Raw genomic sequence first — 21,361 nt, forward strand, 5'->3', positions numbered from 1 at the left:
AGGATATGTTAAGACAAATTTCAACATGTTCAACTACATTCCCGGAGAAACCATGGAGGCTCAGCTGCAAGGATTTACCACAGTCACTATTGAGATGAAATAGTTGGGATATTCTTGACCAAATTTGAGATAAACAAAAAGCTACTGAATTCACTTTCGAAATCGTGGGATATGAATGTAGTTGTCATCAAAAAAACAAAAGATCTCAATCGTCTTAGTATTATTGAGGTAATTGAAGAACTTGATGCTTTGAAATGTGGAAAAACAATAATTTCCACAAACATCCCAGCCAATGAAGTTTCATGTACTCCATCTTGTGAAGATACGATTAAAATTCTTCGTGAACATAATGATTTGCTAAAAAGGGAAGTCGAGGACCTAAAATACGAAAGATATCAACTTAGGAAAGGACAGAAACCCCTGAAGGCTGAATTAGAAGCAAAAACCAAAGACTTTAGGAAGCTTCAGGAAGAGTATAGAAACAAGTGTGAAAATTATGAATATATTAAGAGACAACTTGTTACTATAACTAAAGAACTTGACACTTTGAAAATTAAGTGTGGAAAAACATATGTTAGTTTCAAAAATTATATTGCGTCATGTCAGACAGTCGAGTCCTTATTTGAAACCCAATTAAAATTCAAAGATAATCAAAACAAGGGTATAGGGTATGATAGTGTTCCTCCACCTTTCAATTATAACTACACATCCATCCCTATGATACAAGAAGAAATTGACAGGGAGGCACATCTTTAATACGGAAAATCAACTAGATTTGTGTTAGGAGGTATTCAGGTTGAAAATACTAATGTTTCTACTTCATGTGCAGGTAAAGTAGCAGAAGATGAGAACAAGGAGAACACTAATGAACAAACCAATGACTCCTTAAACTTAGAATCTGTTGCTTCGAATTCTGTTACGCCTAACAAACCTATCGTTGAGAAATAGAGGCCACCAATTCCAGCGCAACAGAGTGCTTGTTACAAGTGTTCATGTAAGAACAATAAGAGACAAGGCAAGGATACGCCATCGGGGCAAGAAGAAACAACTTCACAGTGAAGAAAAAGACATGTTTTCACTGTGGAACACCTACACATATTGCCCGAAATTATCCAAATCACGCATACATTCCCTACTACGCACAAGGCTGGCAGAACGCGCCAAGAGGGAGATACGTCAAAAGAAACCCCTCAAGGTCACGTTCAGACCATGGTGACTGGAACGCGCAGAAGGCCAAGAACCAAATCCCAAGGGCAAGAAGGAAATGTTGGCCAAGAAGCCCAATCCAAGAGATGCTCCAGTGAAACAAATACCAGTTCGGTCAAAGTCATCTCAACGGCCGACATCAAGATCAAAAGCAAGCACTGAGCCACCCATCAGATCGAATAAGAAATGGGTTAAATCCAACTACAAATGGGTTCCAAAGGCTCACTCTCCCAAATCTTCTAATGCTTCTAATATTTCTACATCTTCTATTTGTGATAAGCAGGATATGTCATGGGAGAGAGTACCGTGCAAGGATAAGAAAGGTAAACCTAGTTTCAAAACGGACTGTGTTCCAGAGACCAACTGATCTCGCTCTGTATCGGAGCAACTATGGAGGCATATCATCAGACTTCGGTTTGTTGGTAGTTGCTATTCCAGGCACATGATATGGAGGCATCTCTCAACTGTACAACACTCAGAACATTGTTTGAGAGTATGTGTCCTTGCAAGAAATGAGGAAAGGAAGAGATCACAAATGGGGTTAGTGCTTAATGACATGAAGAATTTTTGGATATTTTCTGATATTATGCGTGTGTTCTCAGACCTTCTGGATGCAAATTCAATCGGTAAATTACGGTTAGCATTTTCTTCTCTATACTCCTGAGTTTATCTTACTATGATTCGTTTTAAACACAATTTTTCGATTTCTAAATACTTTTCCGTTAGTAGTTATTGTTAGGAAATGATATTATCAAGTGATAATGGGCAGTCTGAATTTGCGAAACGTACAAAAATTGAATTGTCTACGCTTTGTGCTCGATGCGCTGGTAGGTACGAAAGATTTTAAATGGACTTGACCAGGGAGAGTTGAACTTAAGGAATTCAAGGACTTGACAAACATTAACCTAGTTAGATCCGTTTAGCCTGACATTACGACGCTCAGATAGGTTGCGCAGGGAGATATACATGAGAATCTACCGCTCACATTAAAAGAACCCGTATCTAGAACTGTGGATTAACTTTTCCTCTATGTGCGGATTGTGTCCTTAATTCCGGTTTTGATGGGGTAACTGGGGAATTCCGATAAGCTAGGTCTATAGAAGGTTATTTTCTTGCTTTCTGTATGTTAGTCACATGTTGCCTCCTCTGCGTGATCGAGAGATCCGACCTAGACTGTAACATATGCAATTCTATCTCTCTGCATCTTCTCTATATGCAAATCTTTCTATCTATTAGCCACATAATGTCTTATCTGCGTGACTCATAATCCGACCTGGTACACAGTATATGCATCATTCTCTTCTTAATCCCTCTAAAACTTCATTTAGTCATATGTTTCATCCTCTGCGTGATTGGAAGAGATCCGACCTGGATGTATAGCATATGCATTCTAAATCTATCTTCTCTCTTAATAATTGTCTGCTCACCTGAAGTAAGGAGTATTCTGGAAGTCCTTGATTGTTGGGGCATATCAGGAATCGGGAAACACGTTCTAGTACAATTAAAAATTGAACACATACAGATTGTCTGTAGATCTCGTTGCTCAATTTAGGTGGACAACAATATCCCTGGTTCTAGTCAGCTAAATGGTCCCAAGGAAATTTATTTAAGAAAAAGGGATAAAAATGTCGTGTAATTCGTAAATTGTCCAAATTTTGTCACAAATGTTTCGTACTTAAGTGGACCACAATACTAGCGATCGATCAGACGAAAACATCAAAATAAGGGTACTGACAAGTGGAATTGGGCTGTTAAACAACTTTGATCCTAAATATTTTTGTTTTTGTTAAATTTGTTCATAATTTTCCTCTATGCACAAATTTAGGGGGAGAATTAAAATAAAATAAAATAAATAAAATAACAATAAAAAAATCAAAAAAATCAAAAATCCAAAAATATTTTTGTTTCTGTTTTAATTTGTGTGCTAAGGTTTTTTTTTTTTTTGTCTTGGAAAGTGAATTCAGGTAAATCCTTGGCTCAGAAATCTTCGACACAAACTCCATGCTCACAGATGAGACTCATGGAGTTTGTGTCGAAGATTTCTGAGCCAAGGATTTATCTGTGAGCATCGAAGAATTCTCATTTGAAGGAGCAAGAAATGAAGATTATTCTTTCGACATTCAATCCTTCAACTCCAGAAGCAGGGCGAAGCTAAAATTGAAGATTCTTTTACGGATTGCATTGAAGCCTCCTCAATCAGTCTGTTGTCCTCTTAAACCTACTGAAGTGATCAAGAAGATTTGTCTCTTTAATGTTCTCTCTAAAGATTCTCAAACTAAAAGCGCTATCTTTCAAGAATCAATACAAGAAGTCTCCTCACCCAATGTGCATTCAATGTCAAATTCTGAAGAAAATCCCAACTGCTCAAGATGAAGTCATTCATTGAAGATTCATCAAGTTCATCTTGAAGTCGTGAAGAATTTGAAGATTAATGTTGAAGCCAAGCTCTCGATGAAGATTGACAAGAAAAGTCAGCTACTTTTTAGGGGGGGCTTGTTGGGTCAATTTAGAAAAGAAAGTTATAAACCAAGAGGGAGATTGTTAGGTTAAAAATATGGTTTATACTTTACTTTTCTAGGAAATTGTATTTTTATGTAATGTTTATGAGTTTACGGTCAGATGGTCTGTTTACGGTCGTAAACCCGTTTACGGTCGTAAACCCATTAGGCCCCTATTCTCCATGTATAAATATAGGTGTAAGGGGTGAGGAGTAGATTGATGAATAGAAAAGGAGTGTACGGCCTAGAGAGAGAGAAAATAGTGTGTGTTGTGTGTGAATCTTGTATTTGGATCTACATTCTAATCATCAAATAATACAATATTCATCATTTTCTTCTTCTATTTTGATCCGGAATTATCCGTTTGATCAGGATTCCGTACCACCAAACGGATCTGATTGATACACAGACATTTTGGGGACTTACAGATTCTCATCAATCGTGAATTCCAGAGTAGGATTTGGAAGTGGTTCTTCTGGAATATCATTAGGGGTCCGGAGTGGAGAGCTTTGATCGATTGGAGCAATTATGGGATCCGGAATGGGAGGTTGTACTCAAGAAGTGGCCCGGAATGCTTGGACGGTCAGGAGAGTTTTCACCTTAGCCATTTTGATAGCTTGATAAAAAAAACTTTTGGAAAAGAGGATGGACAAGAAACTACGGACCATATCCTCTTTTGTTCATCAGTAATAACCTTCGGAATAGACATCTTGGGAGCTTGAAGAGCAAGGATGCCCTTAGGAGTGTTATCAGGAACATACTCTATTCATCTTCACTTCCTTCATCTTTGTCGCTTTTGGAAGGAGAAACGGAGAGAATCTGAACTTCATCATATTTTGACTCTTCTTCATCTCGGAAAGAGAACTGAGTGGAGGTTTCCATAGTTTACTGGGTCCTTCTCCCCCTCTTGCATCGGTAAACCGGTGGACCAGTGAAAGCAATAGAGAGTCCTTAAGATCATCAAACTTGGAGAAGACCTTCTGAACGCCTGTTGTAAGTTGAAGAAAGAGATTATCATAGGCTTCAGCAATGGGAGCTTACTCAGAAAGGTGCTTGAATGTGCTGCTAAGGATAGCAATCATCTCATCAAATTTTCGGTTCGGAACATCAACAATGTTAAAAGTTGAACGAAATAGTTTGATGAGGACTTGTTGATTGATCATGTTTATCTCATCCTTTTACTTAATTTCCTTATCCAATCTTTGAATTTGCTTCTCATGGCAAATGTGGGTCTGCTTGATTAGATCATTGGTAGCAGCCACCAAGTTGTCATGAACTTTGAGCATTGAAGTGATGTTGTTTAGGTAGTGATCAACCAGAATGTCGTATTTAGTGTCGACTTCTTCCATCGTGCGCTTCAGCTGGAGGGAGATTAATTGATCAAGTTGGGCTTCTCTTTCTGCAATCGATGGTCCGGACTGTTAGGAGAGAGATTGGAGAATAGTATCAAGTTTTGCATCAAGTCCGGAGACTTTTTGATCCAGTTTGGAGTTCAGTTGTGTTATAGATGTTTCAACTGATGACACTTTAGCCATAGCGTCGGAGACATTGTTGTGGAGGAGACTTGTGATGAGTTGAAGGACCAGGTTTTGTGGTAGCATCATCTTCTTGATGTTTAGAGTGTGAGCCTCCGTCCGGAGTGGTGAAGGATGAGGATCCGAAGTCATATGTAGACTTAGAACCGGATGGCTTCGATTTGAACTGAGCAGAAGCCTTGAAGGTGTATTTCGGAATGACCCTTGCTTCATCGTCCAACATTACTTCTTCGGAGATCTCTTCTTCCGGATCGATTTGGAATGGACTTTGATGAGTGGTGATAGGTGGTTGTTTTGAGTTAAGTTCAACATTTGCATTCACGTCAGTAGGAGGAACATAGGGCATGTTGCTCTGAATAGCCCTATTCCTCATGGGACTTAGAGTGGATTCCACTTGAGCTCTAGTTAGGTCCGGACACCAGGATGCTGCCCTATTAACATAATCTTCCCAATATGGATCATTAGTCCCTGGTCTTCCTTTACTCCTTCTGGGTATCAGACCAGTTGAGGCATCGGAAGTTGGAGGGACTGCTCCTCCTTCCGGATGCATGGAGTCCAGAACAACGGTTCTGGAGTGTGTACGTGTAGAAGAGATAACAAGAATATCAAATTTGACACGTGAAGGTGTTCCAGGGGGCTGTAAGGAACTTTGTTCAACAACAACATCACCATTTTGGGAGGGTGAGGGATGATTATATGTAGACTCCCCGTGAGTGTGTTCTTGTGATGTTGAAACATTGAGGGGTACCTCAGATGAGTAGGTAGGTGGGGTATTTGGATGGACAAAATTAGTCGGAATGTCATGGGTGCCAACCTGTTGAGAGGGGGAACTGACTTTGGTTTTCTTTTTGGCTTTAGGTTTTGTGGGATAAGCCTTTCGCTTGACTGATTTCTTGAGTTTAGTTCCGGACATGGCAGGGTCAGCCTCTTCCGAAGTGGGTTCAACAGAGAACGGGACAGGTTGTGTTTTGTCGAACACAAACGAAGTCTATAGAAGTTGTTTCAGGTAAGGAGAGTCAGAAGCAATGATGGCCAACATATGGTCCGAAAGTCGTTTGACCAGACCAAAAGAAGATTGGTCTGGAATCCTATATGCCTTAACTATTTTAAAAGAGATACATACCTCTGGAGGAATTGTGCTTACGAGAAGAGGTTCGGAAAGTTCAGTGAAAAGATGTTGAAGCGTCAGAGACCAGAATTTAGGGCTTGAAATTGTGTTCGGCTTCCTCTTGGTGGCGATTTTTCAAAAATCTTGCCACAATACGTATGGAAGATCGATGGCATTCTCGCATCCGGAGTAGATGCTGAAGACGAAGTTTAACCAGTCTTTGCTCAAGGTATCAGTACCTCTGTGCTTCTAAGATAACCTACGGATTCGTATGTGATTCACTTGTGATTTACATGTGAATGACACATAATTAGTATGTGATTCACTTGTGATATACATTTGAATTACATGTGATTCATATGTAAATTACATGTGAATCACATGTAATTCATATTTGATTTACTAGTGATTTAAATGTGAATCACATATAATTCATATGTGATTTATTAGTGATTTACATGTGGTTCATACGTAATTTACATTTGAATCACATGTAATTCATATGTGAATCACATGTCATTCATATGTGATTTTATGATTAACATGTGATTCATTGTGAGAACTAGAATTTGATCAGTTGTGCAGGGACAAGGTTTGAGAATACAAACCTTGAATGAATGCTTAAGATCAATGTCTGCTTACTATAAGAAGTTCAAGTCTTGACTGGAAAGACCAATCAAGTCTTAGATATTATATTCAACAAATGATCAAGACATTAAATGAAGAATAAAAGTAAATGATCAAGGTAAATATAATAAATGAAGAACAAGAAGAATGTTTGAAAAAGATTTGAGATAACAAAGTAAATGCCAAAAGTTGAGCAAAAGATTTGTGTTTTACTTGTATTGAATGCTCCTTTATATAGGAGAGAATGTTACAGTGAATTAACTAAGTAACTTACATCGGACTGGACAATAGAACTATTTCTGACATTCTGATTGTCTAATACAACAAAAGGCTAAGTCCTATGTAACGTTACATCAATACAAGGATAATTAATGACAAAGGACAAAAAGGATGTTCTTCCGGATTAGTAAGCATTCCGGACGTGAGAGTCACATCCGAATGTGTTCCTCTTCATAATATTCTTCCTCTTCTACTCTTCAGCTTCGGACAGGTTCCGGAGCACTTTTCACTTCAGAACCAACATACTTTGGAATATGTACTTGGGATTGCTAGATGTTCACTTTCAGGTTCCAACATTCATATGCAAATTACATGTGAATCACATGTAATTCATATGTGATTTACTAGTGATTTACATGTGAATCACATGTAATTCATATATGATTTTGTGATTTACATGTAAATCACATGTAATTCAAATGTTCACAAGTTTTATTGTAACGCCCGGTTCATGGTATGTATTTTAAATCAATTTATTCATTTTCTATAAGAACTCGATGAGTTGGAGGCCCCAAACTCGTCGAGTAGGAACGGAATTTAGATGCGGAACCTAAAGTCTAGTCGATGAGTTAAGGGACTCAACTTGACAAGTAGGGCTTCCAGATTAAATCCCTAATTTGCAGGGTTTATCACCCTATTTAAACACCTTAGCCACCAAAGGTTGGCCTCATTTGCAGCCTCCATCGTCCCAAACACTAGCTATGAAACCCTAATATGTTTCGGAGAGTTTTAAGCCATTTTTTGCATTCTCTGTGATTTTGAAGGTTAAGAAGGAAGGAGAAGCTTGGGATTCAAGAGGAAGCTAGTAGATCCGGAATTTGAGCAGCATTTCTGACTTATTTGAGGTATAAAGTTGATACCTTCGCTTTCTATTACTTAGATCTCCATTTAGTGTAGTATGTTGTCACTTTTGGGCCATATCGAAGTCATTTTCGGGATTTGAGTATATCCTGAAGTTGTGACTTCAGATCTAGGCACTCATGAGCTTATGAGGCTTAAAGTTGTCAACTCTATCAAGCCTTTGCCCTTCCACTTTCCCTAGATCTCATATATAGCTTAGTTTTGGTGTGTCTAGCTTCATGACACCATTCATGGACGTAAAGTTGGCAACTTTACGTGGTAACTTAGTCCTAGGGGACCAGATCAATGGTTTGGAAGCGTTGAATTCGATTGGAAAAGACTAAATGGGTGTAGGCTAAGGGAACTTGACGAGTTATTCATGCAACTCGGTGAGTTGGATTGTGATCCCCATCCTTTTCTGATTCTTGAGCAAACTTAGTGAGTCTAGGAGACGACTCAACGAGTTGGTTAAGGTTTTCTGAGTTTTGAAGATTAAAGAACTCGACGAGTTCAAGGAAGGACTCGATGAGTTGTAGCGAAAAGTCCCGATTCTATGGATAGGAAGAACTCGATGAGCTGTGAAAGAACTCGACGAGTTGGATCACGATTCAGGGTTCCAGATTCATGGAACTCGATGAGTTAGTGGACCAACTCAGTGAGTTGAATCAACTAGGATGTCGAATTTGACCAAGATGTTGACTTTGACTTTGACCTTAACCAAAGTTGACCCTTAAGGGGGTTATAAGTATGAAAAGGGTAATCAAAGGAAATACTTATGTGTATGAGTCTGATAGGGGTAGATTTCAGAGCAGGAGCCTTTGCAGCTACTTCCCAGTTATCAAGGTGAGTTACCTTCCAGTAGAAGTGGGTCGAAGGCACCAATGCCTGCCCACTAGTAGCTGATTATAGTTGAGATGATTGTCTTTGTGATAATTGTATGGTATGTCACTATCTATTATGCTTTATGTGCTAGTATGCTATGATATTATGTGATAGTGGTAGGAAGGGTAAGATAGTCTTTGGTTACTGGTTGAAAGAGACCGAAGAGGTAGGCTTGTACCCAGATATGTTAGGTAGTACTGGTTGAAAGAGACCGAAGGAGTAGGCCAGCACCCAGATATGCTAGGTTGTAGGAGATTTATATGTATATCGTAGGATATTATGTGGTAATGGTAGGGGTAAAATATCCCTCGGATACCGGTTGAAATAGACCGAAGGGGTAGGCAAGCACCCAGATATGTTAGGCAGTTACCGGTTGAAAGAGTCCGAAGGGGTAGGCCAGTACCCAGATATGCTAGGTGGTTATCGGTTGCAAGAGACTGAAGGGGTAGGCCAACACCCAGAGATGCTAGGCAATTTGTTATTTTATGGTGTGTGGTACAATGGGGGAACTCACTAAGCTTTGTGCTTACGGTTTTCAGTTTTGGTTTCAGGTACTTCCTCTTTGAAAGGAAAGGAGCCAGCATGACTGTAGCGTATTTCACCAGGATTTCCACACATGAGATCTATGAGATTTATACTCTGATATTATTTTTCATGATATGTTTTGATTATGGATACGTTGGTTTTTGATATGAGTAGTTCTATGGTTGTTTTCATACAAATGGTTTTATAATTGTTTATGTAAAAATGAAATTTTTGGTCTTAAATTTTGGGATGTTACAGTTATGATATGAACATATTATTTAATATTCACATGAATATATCATTTAATATTAACATGAATATATTGTTTATACGTAATATTTAATGGTATATTCACACATAAATATATCATTTCATATTCAATGGTATACTCCAGCATTAGTAGCAATGGGCTTTCCAAGACGACTCAATTTTGTTATAAGTTCAATGATTGTTTTGTTGATGAGAGATTGAAGGCCTGGAATTCATGACATAATCACTGTTTCCAAATGCTGAAACAATTCATCACCAAAAACTTAATTAACCTCAAACCTTACACCTCTAGCTAAAAATATAAAAGAAAAAAGGTTTTTGCAAAGAAGGAAATCTCAAGTAACAGGAATTTATCATGCATTTAGTTACCAAAAATTGGAATGGAAATCAAGAAAAAAAAACTCCAATAATTTTCTAATTTTTATTTGAAATTAATTTTTTTACTTTCATTTTTTTCAATATATATAATATGGATGTTTTGGTATTTTAATGAATAAAAAATGAAACTCAATTGCTTACACAGGCACCCATAGGAATGGAATCTGTCAAAGGAGTTGAAATAGAAAGGAATCATAATCTTTCAAGCATTTGGTTAGCAAAATATAAAATGGAACTCAACAATGTAAATTAGTTTTTATTTATAATTAAACTTTTATTTCATTTATTTGTTGGGGGAAAGAGGACAAGTCCTGACACAATTTATTGATTTGTTTCAATTAATAATGGAGGTATTTTAGTCTTTCAATAAAAAATGAAGGATGGAATTCAGTCACTTCCATCCATTTGGCGACAAAACACTCCCAATTCCGACAAGAATCCATAAACCAAAATTGAGCCAAAAAAGTTAAGTTAAGGGGTTATACCGTGGAAAGCACTTTCCTTAGATGCTCAGAGCTCATTTTACAAGAACGATGTTTGTATTCGGAGTAGTATTGAAGTATTACCGTTCCTTCATCCGGGAGACAATCATGTCAACACTTTTGTTAATATCAACTTGAGACCGATCCACAACACCAATCCATGGAAACTTTAGTCTATAAGATTTACCTTCTAACATCTATTGTAGTACAACTCATAATTACATTACATTACCTTCATTATAAATAAACAAAAACAAGAATGCTAATTTCAAGACCCAAATCACATCAAATGCATAAGTACCCTTCTCCATTAGATCAATCTTAGTCAGAACTGATGGGTTTTATGCATAAGAACAATCGTATGTGCTCATACAAACCCTAATGCTTGGATCTAGGTTTCTCTATTGTACATGCTTTGAATCCAAGACTTAGAACCCTAGATCTATCATATATAATTCGAAATTAACATCATAAGAACATATCTAAATGTTTACCTCTATCAAATAGCTTGAAATCCTTGTAGTCTTCTTGATCTTGAGCTTAGAGTCATAATTGTAACTCCTCTAATGGTTCACAAACCCCACAAGCAAGAAGGCAATATGAGAGAGGGTGAGAGATGCTAAAATCAGCCCTATGGTTCTCTTGGAATCAAGTGTGGCCGATTTTCATAGCCTAGGGGTCTTATTTATACTGCAGACTGCTAGGGTTTCAATCTAAACCCTAATGGACAGCTTAGCCACCAAGCAACCCAAGGAACCTTCTGGAATAAGGCCTTGGACGAAAATATGATGGATCCCCATCATAATTTCATTCCCCCTATAGTCCATTAGGTTTCCCAGCCCAAAACTCAAATATCATACATTTGACAGTTTACACCCCTTTATTTAATTAATCTCTTTTAGTCACCAAATTAATTCCTAATTAATTTATGACCAATACTAATTAAATAAATATAATTTCTCCTTTAATATATTATGCTTATAATATATTAATAAACCATACTATTCTCTCTTTCTCCTTAAATTACCTTGTCAAGTTGCTTTGGTGAAGGCAACCCAAAAGGACCATGCACAACCGGGTCAAGTACATACCAAATATAGTTACGGGCTTAGACATTAATCCAACAGTCTCCTACTTGGATAAGTCTAGTAACTATATCTCACATATGACTTCAGAATCTGATAAGCAATCATAACTCTTATACTGCGCTGTCAACTCTGATCAGTAGCTCGTCTTTCAGATAAGGGATCGTATAATCATTTTTTCTATATATCATGTTGACAATACTTATTGTCCAACACTTGTTTCTTGATCTCTGATTTGTTCGACATAGAATTTAGTTGAACACATCAACTTCATTCTGACCGGGCCCGACACATAAGTCAAACCAAATCATCAAGTAGCCAAGATATCACTTTCATTCTCACTGTATAAAAGGAACAGATTAACTTCGACTCATATGCATCTATTATTTACTATTTGAATCATGCACAACAATGTCTTTTATAACATCAAGTTACTGATGCGTTTACACAACATCAATGCATAACCAACCAACAAACAACAACCATATCTCTAAGTTTTAAGACTATATGATATTATCACTTTGCGATCACTTTAGGTAAAGCACCACGAAGTGATACTAGCAAATGCGGGCTTATTCCAATGCTCAAATCATATTCATAAGCACTCATGAACTTTGCAGCAAACCTTTGCTAGGCCCAAAACCTTTCAGACATTCTACAAACAATTAATGATAGTCTTCATTCACATCTACTTCCAAAATATGAAGACTGTGAACTGTTTGAATAATCTTATTATTCAGGAAGTCAAAACATGCAAAATAGAAACAATAGATAAATAACCAACACAAGATAGTAGCTTTACTCATAAATAACACAACTTTATTTATTCATCAAAATGTTAAGTACAAAATATCTATTACACGTTTCTTATCTATCTAATCCAAATGTATATCATCCTTCAGCCCAATGTTCCTAGTGTGCAACAAATGTTTAACCCTACTCAATCCCTTCGTAAAGGGATCTGCTGGGTTTTCTTCTAACGATACCCTCTTCACAACGAGGAGTCCCTCTTCTACCCGACGTCTGATAAAATGGTATTTTCTATCGATATGTCGAGATCTACCATGATCTCTTGGTTTCTTGGTTAAGGCAACCGCTCCTTCATTATTACATAAAATTTCCATCGGCTCCTTTATGGATGGCATAACTCCAAGGTCTCCAATGAAGTTCTTTAACCATATAGCCTCCTTCGACGCTTCACTTGCCGCAATGTACTCTGATTCACACGTTGAATCAGCTACGGTCACCTGTTTGGAACTTTTCCAATTCACTACTCCTCCATTTAGGGTAAAACCCCAGCCCGATTGCGATCGGTAACTATCCTGATCTGTCTGAAAACTAGCGTCACTATACCCTCGTACCCTTAAGTCATCACTCCCACCGAGGACTAGGAACCATTCCTTAGTCCTTCGTAGGTACTTAAGAATATTCTTAACTGCAATCCAATGAGCTCTACCAGGATTCCCTCGATATCTATTGACCATGTTCAAAGCGAAGGCCACATCAGGGCGAGTACAAGTCATAGTGTACATGATAGATCCTCCTGCGGAAGCGTAAGGTACTCGACTCATATCAGCTATCTTTGCCTCTGTACTCGGGCTTTGAGTCTTACTCAACTTGGTATTGCTTTGGATTGGCAACTCCCCTTTCTTGGAATTTTCATACAAAAACGCTTTAGTAACTTATCCAAGTATGTATCCTGATTGAGTCCTATCCTTCTCTTTTCCCTGTTTCTTACTATCCTTATCCCCAGAATATAAGCAGCCTCTCCGAGGTCCTTCATAGCGATACATTTCCTAAGCCAGGACTTTACCTCCTGCAAGGTTGGGACATCGTTTCCTATGAGTAGTATGTCATCAACATACAATACGAGGAAGCTCACTATATTCCTCATCAAACATAACATTAAGTTTGAGAAGACGATCAACATACCTCTGCATTTTCTGCAAATGAGAGGTTAGGGATTCTCCACTTCCCATCTTAGCGGTGATCATGTTAGTAATGATCTCATATCGCTCTTGCCTCGCGCTTTGGTGGTACCGGTCCAAAAAATCCTTATGCATTTCATACGGATACACGTCCTCATAGGACTTTTAGAGTTCGAGGTTCATGGTGGCCAGCATGATGCAATGAACTTTCGTATCATCATGCTCGTGGGCCTCAAAGGCGGCCAACTCTTCAGGAGTAGGAACATCTAGGATGATCTTCTCAAGCTTTTCATCAAGGATATATTCTTTGTCCTCGTAGCGAGTGATCATGTGAATATACCTCATCCACTCATTGAAGTTTGAACCATCAAATGTCACCTTTTGACATAGGTTCATCAACGAGAATGACCCAAAAGCGTTGTTGTTGTTGTTTGCAGACATCTGAAAAAGAAAAGGAACAAAGTTTGATAAGAAATGAATCCCTAATTAAACATCCAAATGAGAAATTAGGGCTAGGACCCAACAACATTATTTACAACTTAGAAAGGGATGACGTACTCTAAAAGTAAATAACTTGAAGGTAAGTGAATGACGATTCACTAATTCTCACCATGATAAACGAAAAAGAGATTTAAGTTTTAAATGTATTAAGAACTCCTAGATCTTTGAGATTCATTGAACTTTTCAATGGCATGTTTAAATCTCGATATGCAATTCAAATTTGCGATTGGGATGCCGAGGATCGCAAACAAGTTGTGAATAACCATGCGAATCAACATGGTGCACTTAATGTCTCTATCACCTAATCAATGTGCCGGTAAACCAAACACGCTCCATTGATCTATGACAAACATCGAGCCACCCTTTGCCACCAATGTCAATCCCAAATTAGTGTGCCGGTTAACCATGCACGCTCCACTAACGTTTGACAAGGGTACAAAGTGTAATTCCATGGAATAGCATCATTTTCACATTTTTGCCCTAAAGTAACTACGATTGGGAATTTGTAAAAACATTTTAGTTACTTTGTATCTTACATTATACTTTTAATGAGGAGAGGATTGCCCTATCCTATCCGTTCGGCTAACGACCCTCCACCAGTTAAGCAAGCAGTGGGTGTGAGTGTACACCAATTAAGCGTCATTTTATAGGCAGCAACCTTACACCCACCTTATAGACCGGCTTCGTGAATAAGGCCTACTAATGGTAAGACTAGCATTTTAAATCATATATATATATATATATATATATATATATATATATATATATATATATATATATATATATATATATATATATAAAGCTTGTAATAATATAATAGTATAGGGTTGAATTTTAAACTTGTAAAATTCTAAGGATTTGAAATTTAAATTATTCAAAATTAAACTTTTAATCACAAAATTTAAATTTCAAAACTTGAGGGCAAGTTTTTGAACTTTTCAAAACACAAGGGATCAAATAAAATAATTTAAATTAAACAATTAATTTCATAATTATCTATATTTGACCTAATCCTATTTTAGTCATAAGATAATTACCAAATAACTTTAAATAATCTATATTTATCATATAAACAACTAATATTCAAAAGATTTGAAATTATCTATTGTTTTGGCAGGGATAATCATTTAAATATAATAAAATTTGGATTTTATCTTCAAAAAACGATTTAGGCATTAATCCCATGACAAAACAACAACAAAATCTCGAAATATCCTCTGCCTGACGCACAGACTCGCCGAGTCAGTCTTGGACTCACCGTGTAGGGCCAACTCGTCGAGTCTAGATACTAACTCGCCGAGTCGAGTCGGGCAAATGCAAGAAAAACGATTTTCAGCAATCAAACAGTTAAAGCATCACATACAGTTGAAACCACTCATGGCTTTGATACCAATGATGGGTTTTATGCATAAGAACAATCGTATGTGCTCATACAAACCCTAATGCTTGGATCTAGGTTTCTCTATTGTACATGCTTTGAATCCAAGACTTACAACCCTATATCTATCATATATAATTTGAAATTAACATCATAAGAACAAATCTAAGTGTTTATCTCTATCAAATAGCTTGAAATCCTTGTAGTCTTCTTGATCTTGAGCTTAGAGTCACAATTGTAACTCCTCTAATGGTTCAGAAGCCCCACAAGCAAGAAGGCAATACGAGAGAGGGTGAGTGATGCTAAAATCGGCCCTAGGGTTCTCTTGGAATCAAGTGGCCGATTTTCATAGCCTAGGGGTCTTATGTATACTACAGGCTGCTAGGGTTTCAGTCTAAACCCTAATGAACAGCTTAGCCACCAAGCAGCCCAAAGAACCTTTTGGAATAAGGCCTAGGACGAAAATATGATGGATCCCCATCATAATTTCGTTCCCCCTATAGTCCATTAGGTTTCCCGGCCCAAAACTCAACTATCATACATTTTATTTAATTAATCTCTTTTAGTAACCAAATTAATTCCTAATTAATTTATGACCAATACTAATTAAATAAATATGATTTCTCCTTTAATATATTATTCTTATAATATATTAATAAACCATAATATTCTCTCTCTCTCTCTCTCTCTCTCTCTCTCTCCTTAAATTACCTTGTCAAGTTGCTTTGGTGAAGGCAACCCAAAAGGACCATGCACAACTAGGTCAAGTACATACCAAATAAAGTTACGGGCTTAGACAATAATCCAACAAGAACTCCAAAAATCATCTCCCCTATATATTCACATTAATCTAATCAAAATAAAAACCAACACAACAAACATCAATAAAAAAGACATACATCAGAAAACAACACAACATGTTTACAAACCTTATGGATCTACCTCACGAACAATTTTGATAGCATCAGATGTAGCAAGATCTTGGTTGGTAGAAACCGACTGAATAATGCAATTAGGCTGCAAGGCAAGTAGTTAGAAAAATAAGTATGTTTTCAATAGTTGACCATTATCATTGAGGGATAATAAGTAAATAGTCGTGTGATTGATAGGAGTTCTAAATATCTGTTGAATTTTAAACATATAAATAAACACGGAAATAATAAAATAAATATCTATTTGAAAGGAAGGAAATAAGTAAAATACATGCTCGTGTGATCATTTATTTCAAAAGTTTCCAATGAGGGTCTTTATATGAAAAATTGATGAAAATGTGAAAAGAGGCTTGGAGCCTTTGAGATGGTTTCCAGTGAATTTGAACTCTTACATTGTATTAACTATAATAAAACATTGAGAAAATTAACATATATGGTTTATATAAAGATTCAACATAATCAAATCTGAGGTAATTTTAATCAATTACCTGTATTCACTAAAAACTTTACAGTTGAACCATTAGGGCATTTGGACATCCACAAGTAAAGATCTTTGTGTTTTCTGCATTGAAAATGAGAATGAAAATATAACAAAGATAAATCATTGAAATATGCTATGAGATGTTGAGTACCTATGATAATAAATTTGGATCTTTTACATGACAAAGTTGTTGATGTTAATTGGTATGAGAAAATTACCGAGACATAAAAATGACAATGTTGAAGAACTATTCAATGCCCATGTTTTAATAATGGATTCGTTTTTGTGATCAGATGAGCAACTCTTAAGTTCATAGATAATCTATGATTCAGAAACAGGGGAGACCAAATGTATCAATAGTCGCGGTGAAATCGATTCATAATAAAAGCATCTTCAGTGGAGAATGTTTCCATTCGAGGCGATGAAAGAGACTCGGGGATGGATTAGATCAGTTGATCCATGGAACGAAATCGATCAATTGAAACGTGATATATGCAGAAAGCAAGATACAAAATTCAAAAGTTTGAAACCTGATATATGTCGTAACTATGATTTTTGGATCTTAGGAACCGAACAAAAACTATAAAATTCAATGATCATAAGAAAATTACCTTCATTGTGTGATTATATGAACTGGATGGTCGATGGAGAGGGAGGGAGTCTGATGTGGAAGATCTTTGACTGAAAGAGTAGTAGACCGATGTAGGGAGGAAGGAGAAGAGATCGCCAGTTTATAGGAGACGATGGCGATGTTGTAGGTCTTACAGGAGGCGATGGCGGTGATGTGGTTTCTAGGGGAGATTGACGAACTCCATAGCAGTCATGTAAGCGTTTAGAGAGAAATCATCCACCAAAAGGTATCATCATCGGAACTCGGCACGAGGCATCTGGTTTGACGTTCTCTAAACAGGATCCATTTATATATCCCTAAAATACCCCCAATGTCATTTTGTTGAAGTACCCCGTTAGTTTACTTTCTCATTTATTTACATTTTAGTGGTGGGGTCATAATCTGGTATTGCAGTCTTTCACAATTTAAAAGACCGTGTCTTTGTGGCTTGCAAATTAGGATGAAGTGGCATTGCAAATTTGTTTGAAAGTTGCAGCTGAGGAGGTGTAACTTGTTAAAATTAAATTATCAACTTAAAACGATAAAATATGAAGAAATGTAATGTGGCCTGTTACTAAGATGAATCACTGTTTTGGAAGAATATAATTCAATCATCGATTCCAACAAGATTATTAATTAAAAAAAAAAAAAAAAAAAAAAAAAACACTCATGCGCATAAAAATGTAAGATGTGTAAATTATGTAAGATATGAAACGAATGTATAATTGAGGATAGAATTCTTGAAATAGGAGTTATCTAGTGAAACTAAAGAAATAAAAGAAGCGAATGTATGTAAATAGATGATTATGGTTCCTCAATATTTATAATTTATTACATAAGGGTCATCTAATACATTGTATCATTGTATACTAAATTAAAGATATTCAATAATCAATATCTATTAAGCGGAATATACATCTTTATGAAATATGACAGATTTGAGTTTTTAGTTAAACTTTATATTGAATTTGAACGTGAGATATAGGGTTAGAAGTATTTGTCATTATTTCTACGAATGTATTGTTCTGCCTTCTTGAATTATAAAATTGTATCCCGAATACACTCTCATATCGTGGGGTACACATTAAGTAAATATTCATTTGGTTTGTAGATATATCCGTCAGTATCGAATATCTCATTTATGGTCTTAATATTATCAAATATATTCTTTGTAATATTCATTACAAGACCTACAATATATTACCCAATTTCATTATAATTTTTTTTAGAATGGACAAATAATTATATAAAAGAAGAACGCCAACTCTTAACAAGTTGCTAGGAGGGTGAAAGTACAAGATTTGACAGGAGAGGTAATTACATACAAATAAAATTATTAACACAGTGGTCTAGCCATCTAATTTTGCAGTGATCTCTCTTATGCTTGATCCAATTTCATAATAAACTAATAAGATCATATAATAAATGTTAACACAATGTCAATAATTTTGATTCCATATAGTGGTTTTTCAAAAGGTTTGAATTTAAGGCAATAAAGGACCCAAAGTGCAAATAAATTGTCACCTGGATGTTCAAACCAGACTTTTAATACATATCAATCATATAATTTTAGTCTATTATAAAAAAATCCATAATTATTTATTTTTTATTTTTTTTTTAAAAATTGCACTTTTAATAAAGTTAACTGTTAAAAAATATATAATAAGCAACCCTATTTGTATCGGAGTTGTGTGCTCAACAAAAATATATAGTAACTGACAGTTAACAGCTGAAAGTTAGAAGTTAGAAGTTAGGAAGTTGACAGCTGAAAGCTAGAAGTTGGAAGCTGTGATTTTTATTTGTATAAGAATGTTTGACACAAATAGCTAAAAGCTTGTGAAATATGTAAAAGACAAAACTGAAAGAATTATCCATGTTGCTAGCTGAAAATTTAAATTTTTTATTTTGTTATGAGTCTGATCCAATTTGTTCTGAACTTTTTTATAATGACAAATTTTCCTTTGCTTTTTTCTTTTTCAGTTTTTATTTATTTGTTTAAATACGTTTCTAATTAAAATAATCTCTCTCTCTCTCTCTCTCTCTCTCTCTCTCTATATATATATATATATATATATATATATATATATATATATATATATATATATCTTTTAATAAACACCTAGGAACATCTACATAAATTCAAGAAAACTCAAGAATATCTTCTTGAACTCAAGAACATCTTCTACCACCACCACCACTGTCTGTCACCACCACAGTCTGCCACTACCACCGTCTGCCACCTCCATCTCCACCTAAATTTTTTTCTGTCACTTCATCTCCACCTAAAAATCATCCTAGAAACAAAAATCATACACAAAATATGGATTTGTTCTTGAGTTCACCCCTAAAAATCATTTCCAGACCTAAAGCCTCATTATAAGAGCTCAAGAACACACACACACATACTCGCATTCAAGAACATATTCATCAACCCCATATTTGATGAACACACACACACACACAGAGGAAGTTAGATGATCATGGATTTGTGAATGAACACATTATTCAATAACTTAAAACCTGTGTTGGCTATCTACAGTTGCCAGTTTCGAGCCTAGCCGTTACCAGATTGGATTGAAGTCGAGGGTTTTCTTCCCGGTAAATGGTTTTGCTTTTATCCATACTTATCTACATTCCTGTAAAGTTGATTTTCGTTTTTTCCTTCCGTCACTCTTCAGCTTTTGCTTGGTATTGCGTCAAGGGTTTTTTCATGCAACCACGCTTTTTCTTTCTGATTTTCGTCTCTACCTGGAATCTTTCGTATAATCCTTCGTTTTAACATGAGTTCTATGTTTTGTTTGGGTTGGTGCATGCATTGTTCTGTTGTTCTGCTTTGTTTCGTTTTGTTGTTGTTGCAGGCGTTTGGTTTTGACAGTATGTGTTTTAACTTTTATATTCACTGTTCTACTGTGTAGTCGTTTTTTTGGTGTTGTTTCGATTTTTTTTTTGCTAATGAGTAAACATAGAAGGGGAATTTCCACTTTTGAAGTGGGCCAATCGCCTAGCTCTACTTCTTCTAGGCACTCTCGGCGTCGTCCTGTGTAGGTATGTTCTACTATTGCCTTACCTGTGTCTTTTGAAAGACCACTTCCATTAACTCATGATTGTGGGGATTGTGTTTATGTGTGTCAATATTGTGCTACTTTTTTCTGGTTACCTGAGAGGGTTCTTCGTTTATCATATGTTAATCGGCCTTTGTATAAGCAGTGTTATAAGCTGGGCGCTGTTGTTTTGTCGGTTCCTCTTCGTCCTTCAGCACCGTTTATGGGTCTTTTTCAGGAGGTTGCATTTCTAGACAACATTAGGGCCTATAATTCTATGTTTTCCATGACTTCTTTTGGAGCCAACATTGATGAAAGTGTTAATATCACCCGCAGTCCTTACACATTTAAAGTCTCTGGCCAGGTTTCACATTGGATAGGTTCCTTATGTCCACCATCTTCCGAAAAGCCACGGTTTTTGCAGCTGTATATTTATGATACTGAAAATGAGGTCTCTAATAGGCTTCGTTTCTTTTTTAATCCAACACAAGGGGCTTTGGATGAAAGATTTGTTGCCATTATCAGTTGGACGTTAAATGCTACTAACGAGTATGTACGTACTTTTAAAAGTGTTGCAGATATTGCATGTGGGATGGGTTTGCAAAATTATTCTGTCAGGCTTTATAATAATGTGTCGGATAGACGTTATGGAGCTCAACCTCCGGGGACTCTTGGTGCTATTATTTATGGCGATGATCCAAATTCTAGTCAATATGATATTGTTGTTCATTCAAAGGACGGTTTTCAACATCGTATTAGCAAGCTTCATCCATCT

The 21,361-nt window shown here is 36.4% G+C and overlaps 1 long non-coding RNA gene across 4 annotated transcripts; it reads right to left on the bottom strand.

The window, feature by feature from the left end:
- Positions 1 to 12,551: 12,551 nt before the first annotated feature.
- Positions 12,552 to 17,872, bottom strand: LOC145032960 (uncharacterized). Of its 4 annotated transcripts, XR_013677244.1 has the most exons (5): positions 17,547 to 17,872; positions 16,943 to 17,016; positions 16,452 to 16,539; positions 13,648 to 14,084; positions 12,552 to 13,531 (listed from the first exon to the last, which is right to left on the bottom strand). It is a non-coding gene; the product is annotated as an uncharacterized LOC145032960 (long non-coding RNA). The 4 variants fall into 4 exon arrangements; XR_013677243.1 differs by having other exon boundaries at positions 12,552 to 14,084; positions 17,547 to 17,863; XR_013677245.1 differs by lacking the exons at positions 12,552 to 13,531; positions 13,648 to 14,084 and adding an exon at positions 16,274 to 16,354 and having other exon boundaries at positions 17,547 to 17,863.
- Between the last annotated feature and the right edge of the window lie 3,489 nt (positions 17,873 to 21,361).

This window comes from Lactuca saligna, chromosome 2 (assembly GCF_052625555.1).
Source record: "Lactuca saligna cultivar CGN05327 chromosome 2, ASM5262555v1, whole genome shotgun sequence".
Classification (NCBI taxonomy): Eukaryota; Viridiplantae; Streptophyta; class Magnoliopsida; order Asterales; family Asteraceae; genus Lactuca; species Lactuca saligna.